Here is a 7,850-nt window from a genome sequence, read left to right on the forward strand (position 1 = left end):
CCCCCCCCCCCCCCGTATTATCATACAGTACAAAAGGACATTCTATATCTGAGAAACGAAATTATTATTGTCAAGCACATGTTTGAACAGATATTTGCAGACAGAGTATTTCACAGTAATGATTGGTCTAAACATTCTTAGACATTATTTTTATATAATCTAAACAATACTTTTATATAGTATTGTGTTTATAGAACATAAAACCATCCTCATGCCGTACAACATTTAGATGTAATGAAAGGTTGCCTATCATATTTCAAAATGTTGCACTCGATTTCACACATTTTAGTCTGCAATTATAGTTTGGGAAAAGTCCAATTAGTAAATGCGTTCAAGTTTATGTCACAACAACACATTATCTAATGCAAATAAGAAACATTACTTACTCGTCATGAAAGATCTCCTCCGCTGGCTCTAGCCGTGCTCGCATTCTGTTTGTGAGGTAAGCAAAGCTTATTCCTCTCAGCGCGTCTTCTGAGGTAAATACAAGGTTTATTCCTCTCAGCTCATCTTCTGAGGTAAATAGACGTGGAGATTTGTAATATCAGTAGCACAAACAGCGCGTGGGCGGGATCACATTAGAGATAATGAGTTTAGATGGAAAAACTTGACCTGTCGTTGGTTTCATACAGATTACTTTATCACAGAATATTTGTTTTCGGTAAAAGTTACTTCATTTAAGAGTAGACATGTCAAGCTTTCTATAGATATATTTCTCAAGTCTATGTGTAAAGTATTCGCTGGGTTTCAGTTCATTTTAGTGACGCGTTTCTAAAAGCAGTTCGCGGAGACAGTGAAGACTGAGAGCGCACCCTTTTTGTTTTCATTATTTTACAAAAGCACAACGTTTATATGGTGAGCATACACAAATAAGACCCTTTACAGATTCAAGTGATGTATTACTTTTATGAGTCCAATCAAAAGTGACAGAGCATTTTAAGATCTTTTCTCTGTCATCTGGAAAATATGCAAGTGCTCCCGTCGGTGCCTTTGCCAACCCCAGGCGGTTAAAAACTCCTTTTGAAGTTACTCCTTCGTCGTGCGCTTGATTATACAGCCAGCACACGTTACAGAATAGCAGACCTTCGGTATTCGCCTCGGTATTCCACTCCTCCGGCTTCGCCTCATCCCTCCATCCCTCTGGCTTCTCCTTCCCTCCAGCTCCACCTTGGTCCTCTGTCGCTCCGGCTCCACTGCGGTTTTATGAAACCCCACCTCCTCCTCGGTAACCTGAGCCACCAGCTCCGCCTTGGCCCTCCGGATCCTCTGTCACCCTGGCTCTCTGTCTCCATCCGGGGCTCCTCTTCCACCGTCTCTGTCTCCATCTCCACTATGGCTCCTCCCACCATCGACTCCACCGTGGGCCGCTATCCTGGTTGGCCTGTGGTTCCCCACCTGGCTCCTCCTGCTCCGGGCTCCTCCCTCCATCTACTCCGCCCTGGCCCTATGAACTATGCCCCTTTCCCATTGCCTGCCCCATGCCCACCTCCTCAACCCCCACCCTCCCTCCTCTGTTTGACTGCTTTTGTCGGTGTGAGGTCGCGCCATTCCGGGAGGGGCGAAATGTCACGTTTCTGTTCTGTTGTGTTGTGTTTTGGTTTCTCTGCTTTCCAGTTTCTTTGCTGATGAGTTTGTGTTGACTCATAGAGTGTTTTTTCCCCATGCTGTTCGGCACGAGAAAGTTGTGTATGCTGCAGTGCAGGGAAAAGATGTTGCTAATGCTGTCAGAGCTGTACACGAGGGAGCACAGGGAGGCTTCCGCCAGTTTGTGCGGCACAAAAAAAGAGTGTGTTTTACTGTCTTGATTCGGGTCATCTCATTGCGGATTGTGAAGCATGGAAAAAGAAAAACACAGTTAAACCTAAAAGTGTTGCTTTTGTAAAATCTGTCTCAATCGACTGAATCGTCTAAGTCGTCAATATATGAACCTTTCTGTTACCGGGATCAGTAGCGTTGTCTGATGGTTCGGGTTTTAAGCCAATAACTCTGCTCCGTGATACAGGATCCGCTCAGATACTTATGTTGAATACAGTGCTGCCGCTGTCTAACCCCTTCGGACCCTGCGTCCATTACAATGGACATCACATGTCACCTCATGTTTTTTTTGCTTCCGGAGCATTTCACCTAATTTAAAGCCTGCTGTCCATGAAACTGGACGTTTGTCATCCAATCAAACGGCAGTAAGGCTCTGCCTGTTGTAATTTGAAAAAAATCCACTACGCTGAAGAGAAGCATGGCAGCACTTCGTTCCAAACCAAGAAGTAAGCAACATTTTCAATGGTAACATATCTCAGAAAGAAAGTGGGGCATGGACAATTCGCCTGGTAGATGCTAAGGTTGCCGCCATCCTTCAATACCCTGCACCTAAGGTTTTTGATAAAGGTTTTGTCGTGTGTCCACTTACTGACTTAAGTTCTTCTAAAACCTTTATCTGGTCTCCGTCATGAAAATGTTTTTAAAGAGGTGGAAGATTTGTTGTGTTTTTCTTCTGCTCTCGCCTGCCCTGAATTCTCTCGCCCTTCTAAACTTGAGGTAGATGCCAGTGCTGTGGGAGCCGTAGCAGTGCTGTTACAGTAGAATGACCGTGGAATTGACCACCCCCAGTTTTACTTCTCCAGGAAGTTTTTAAAAGCTCAACAAAACTATAGCACTATTGAAAAAGAAACTCTTGCCTTAGTTTTAGCACTTCAACAATTTGTACTGCTTCTGCGCAATACAAGGGGGGCTCTGAGTGTGTTTTCTGCCGGGAGGACATGTTTGTGTAAGCGTTCCTCCGGCCTGTTGTAAAGTTGATTATAAGTGAAGTAGCCTGTTGCATGCTTAAAAGGGTCATATGAAGCGATTTCAAGTTTTCCTTTCTCTTTGGAGTGTTACAAGCTGTTCGTGAATAGATAAGATCCCTGAAGTTGCAAAGACTAAAGTCTCAAACCCAAAGAGATATTCTTTATAAAAGTTAAGACTCGTCCGCGCCCTCCTAAAACGCCTCGTTTAAACACGCCCCCAACATGTCTATGTCACTGTTTGGGAAGATTTGCATAACACCGCCCAAACGTATACGCAAAGAAAGAAGGCATAGCTTTTATTCTCGCTGTAGTATTGTTGTTGCCGCCGTCGCCATGTCGTGTGTGACGCTGTGTTTCGTTGTGAAAGCGAAACTACTTTGTTTGGTCTTCCAAAAGAGGACACCAGACAGGGTTTTATGTTTACGCGGCGCGATGCATCGCAACGCATAAAAAGACAGTATAAGTCATTATAATCCATAATTATGTCCCCACTGGATGCAACAAATGCCTCGTTTATAATGGGTTTTAATGTTTTTGAATCATCGCTCCGGCCGGACACGGCATCAACAGTATGTGAGGGGCGTAACATTTCCGTCACACGCTTGAGGTATTCGGCCAATCACAACGCACTGGATAGCTGGCCAATCAGAGCACAACGTTTTCAGACCGATGAGCTTTGTAAAAATTGACACGTTTCAGAAAGGTGGGGCATAGAGGAGAAACAATGTACATTATGTGGAAAATAATGTGTTTTTTTACTTTAAACCGCATACACACATTTCATTACACCAAATACACAAAATAATGTTCTTTTTAGCAGCATCATATGACCCCTCAGTTAGTCGTTCCAACTGCTTTTCCCACCATCTTTTTCTTTGGCTATTGTTGCTAATATTTTTTCTTTAAAATTTTGTTGGTATTAAAAAGTAATCTGTAAACAGGAAAGACATCACTATCCTGTAGGAGTTTGTTTTTCTTATGTTTAATATTGTGTCGGTGTTAAAAGGTAATCTGTAAATAGAGTAACGCCACTTTTGTAGGAAATGGGTGCCTACTTTCTTTTTATTGAAAAAAGTGTATTTTCTCCTGGTTTTAATCAGATAGGGAGATAGGGATGCATTTTTGTTTTATTTTTTCTTTGTTAGGGTAAGGTAGCATTTAAAAGAACAGTTTTTGTTTTGTTTGTTATTTTGGCTCATGCCCATTTCTGAAGCTGGCATAAAACCCTGATTGATTGCTCCTACAATAAATGGAAATCTAGGCTTTCCTTTTGTGACGTTCTTCATTAATGGTACTTCACGTTGCTCCTAGACTGGGACGTAACTTGTTTTTTATTTTCTGACATGTTGGTGTTCTATCTTTCACTTGGATGTTAGAAGTTGCACTGAGTAAATACAGCTGGATAAAACAAAAACTGTGTCCGTTTTAATTTCAGGCTGAAAAGCAACAAAATGTGATTATTTTAAAGGGGAGTGATTTTTTTCTACACCCACTGTAATTTGCTGTATTATTAGGTATGTACTGTATAAGTTATGTAATGCATATAAGACTAGACCTAAACCATAAAATCACGTTTCACATAATTTGTAACAAGTAAGGAAGAGCTACAAATGATATGCAACATGTTTAGGGAATGGAGAAAGCTTCGTAAATAAATAAAGGGGTCATGAAATTATTATTATTTTTTTAATTTTATAATATTTCCTGGGGTGCGCTTATAATCTTAGTGTGTTTCTTTCATCAAAAATGGTTCCAATTTAGATATAAGCGGTCATTTTCTACCCTGATTTTAGAAGACCAAACTAAAGCAGCTGCACTGTTGCTATTAAAGCAATATATCAGTCATACTCTATGCACTGAGATCGAAGTGTTGTGTTGTATCGTTATATTTGACATCTGAAACAAGGTAAGCTTGTTTTGAGTGCCATTCAGACTGAATAGCAGAACAAGTTATTTGGTGGTGGTTGGTGTGTGACGTGACTAACAGCTGACATCATTTGTATGCAATACACTTTCATCAAGATAGTAGACTACATTGAATCAGAATCTTATTCAGAGCAGACACTCAATACATAATTTCCCCAGATTTCCAGTTTTGTTGTTCAGTACAATTTCCATTATGTATCCAGTCATAATGGAATAGTTAATAAAACACCTACAGTAGCCTATATAAAAATGAACACATAAAGGTACGTAGTGCATGTTCTCACTAAATTGCTCCCAAATATAAGATTGTTGCCTATAGTATGTCATTCACATATAGGCCCCCCTTTAGACAGTATAAATAATTTACACGTATGTACAGCGTAGGTACGCTACTAATACAAACATGTACGCTGTTCATTTGGTTAACCTACGCTGTAAATGGCGGGCTGCATGCTAAAGTGATACCTTTCACCTCTTCAGGAGCATTTTTAGAGTTTTAATCACAAGCTTTTTTTACTTCATATACGAGATAATATTTCCAGATTAACTTAAATCCACTGAAATTCTGTAAAATACACCACACGACTGTTTTTACATGATACCTCCTTTATTTTGAGTACATTTCCTAATACAGCATCTTTCAACAAATAAAATAATTTCATTTTATGCAAGGCATCAGCGCTTTCATGAGGCAAAATAACCGATGCGACACTCTTTTAGGTGACTTATGTCATATCCCTGTATGTTGTGTTGCATAAAATAAAGTGATTTACAGATCAGTAATGACTTTATAGATAAAATAGAACTTGTACAAACCTTTATTTCGCTGAAGAAATGCACCAGTTTGGTGGCTATGAGAACGGTTGCTCACTCCTGAAGAGGATGCAAGTGAGATTGACCCAGCCGTTGGGTAAAAACTACCCAACAAATACTATTCGACAGTAAAAAATGTTGGGTTGGGTCAATTTTGGGTTCATGTTTCAGTGTACTGAATGATTACTTTGACTTCTTATTTCTCTAATTTTCAGTGTTGTTACTTTGATAATTAGACTGACAGATAAGTTTGCTCACGATGCAGTTGTGCATTTCTGCATGCTGCAACACAACCCTTCCGAAAATTAACCATGGATTTATTATAGTAAGTTTTGTAACCACGCTTTTTGGAAGATCGATTGTCATTTGTATAACCACAGTTGTTATCCCAGCATTTTTGTGTATGAATGGACATTGCAATTATTGATTAATTATTACACTTAGCGTAGATTTTTGTTCTTATGCTCTGCTTTCAGTTTTCTTTGCCACATTTATGATGTTTCATTGCCCTGCTTTGTAACGTATGTTTTGTAAAGTGTGAATGATTATTCTGCTGATAACATTGTTTAGTTAGTTTGACTTTTTGTTATTATATGTAACATTGAAAGTAGTATAAGTAGAGTTCTACAGTGGATAATACACCATAGTTACAGAACTGGTCCTAGTTATCTGTTCTGGTGTTAAAAAATGATTGCACCTCAATTGTCTCCCTTTAGAAAACAGTGTCTACGAAATGATGTAAACTAGTAAAAGCTCAACAGACCTGAAGCTGGAGACTGGAGACTGGAGAGAAAGTCTGCTTGATGTCAGGCTGTTTGTGATGTTGGTTGATGAATCTCAGAAGAAGGCTCTGATCTCTGAGCTCTGCAGCACAGGACCAGTGATTTTATAGGAAACCCATTGGCCACACCTCTCAACACCTGGATTACTCTTCATTTTTGGGTTGGCGGAGAAAAGGAGCTTCATTATCAAAAATAAAATATGAAGAACAGCAACAGTTATGGGTTATTTGCTTAATTCCTGGCTAACACATGGCATTGCTATGGCCTGCTTGTGGCCCAGATCGGACAAACAGGAGCAAAGCGCACAAGTGCCATCATTCCACTCAGTTTGTGGGCCAGATCTTGGCCACCACTGTTTTTACACAGAGTAAATAGAATCTATCACTAGTGTAAATAGCATATAGCAAGGAAAATACTGCTATTTTCATTTAGTGTAAATAGCACCTATTGTGAGGAACCTATAAGTGAATAAAGATGAAATAATTATCTAAAGCTGTTCTGCCAGTTAGCAAACTATCCTTAAATAACTGATTTCCAAACAGACTATTTTTTTTTAATAATAAATATTTTAATAATATTGAAGTATAATATTGAAGCACCACCAACAGCTCAATTCACATTTATTTGAATAACTTCGGAACCGTATCGCCTAGAAACAAAATTCATTTACCTTCTGATTCCTTGGCTCAAGAAAATTTAAATGCAGTTACATCATTTGTGATGACATTTTTTTTTAATTATTGAAGACCGTTCATGAAAACCGAATCAGGTAGTCTTCAGACCATGCCGAAAGAGAGAGTTATAAAACTCAAGTTGATTAGTCAAACCGTTCTCGATTAACATGCAATCGAATTTGATAAAGAGCACGCCAAAGTAGACGTTGAGGCTATTATCTCTGTAACGTTTTAGCGTATTGAGATGGTTTGTCCAAAAAGCACAAGACTTTCGATCTTTCGATTCAGTGCAACATACAGAGTTGAATATTAAAGGCTCATTATGGTATCTATTTAATTACATTTATATAAATGCACGATTAATCGACTAATGGCTAAAATGAACGACTGCTAGTCAACTAGTAAAATCTTTAGTCGTGGGCAGCTCTAGTGATATTTACATTTTTTACGTGACACAAATGACCGTGGCCTAATGGTTGGAGAGTCGGACTTGTAACCCAAAGGTCGTGGGTTCGAGTCTCAGCACTGGCAGGGATTGTAGGTGGGGGGAGTGAATGACCCTCAATACCACGACTGAGGTGAGACCCTTGAGCAAGAACCAAACCCCCAACTCCAAAAATGGCTGCCCACTGCTCCAGGTGTGTGTGTTCACTTGGATGGGTGAAATGCAGAGCACAAATTCTGAGTATGGGTTACCATACTTGGCTACGTGTCACATCACTATCACTTTCATATCACCAATACATGACTCCAAGTTCTCGGATAGCAACACTAGTGTATTTCAGTCAACTCCTAATTCAAAAAGAGTGTTTGAGAAGTGATAACTGAATGTTCAGAGAATGCAAATTCAAAGATGTGCGTAGTCCAAGTAT

General features: G+C 39.6%; 1 protein-coding gene across 1 annotated transcript in view; it reads right to left on the reverse strand.

The window, feature by feature from the left end:
* The window catches only part of LOC107685894 (uncharacterized), a 20,566-nt gene extending 14,175 nt beyond the window's left edge, over positions 1-6,391 (reverse strand). The window contains exon 1 of the mRNA XM_016482627.1: positions 6,286-6,391. The gene's annotated coding sequence lies outside the window, so the exon portion shown is untranslated. The remainder of the gene's footprint in view (positions 1-6,285) is intronic.
* Positions 6,392-7,850: the final 1,459 nt, after the last annotated feature.

The sequence above is a fragment of the Sinocyclocheilus anshuiensis genome, unplaced genomic scaffold (genome assembly GCF_001515605.1).
Source record: "Sinocyclocheilus anshuiensis isolate Anshui unplaced genomic scaffold, SAMN03320099.WGS_v1.1 scaffold1074, whole genome shotgun sequence".
Taxonomy (NCBI): domain Eukaryota; kingdom Metazoa; phylum Chordata; class Actinopteri; order Cypriniformes; family Cyprinidae; genus Sinocyclocheilus; species Sinocyclocheilus anshuiensis.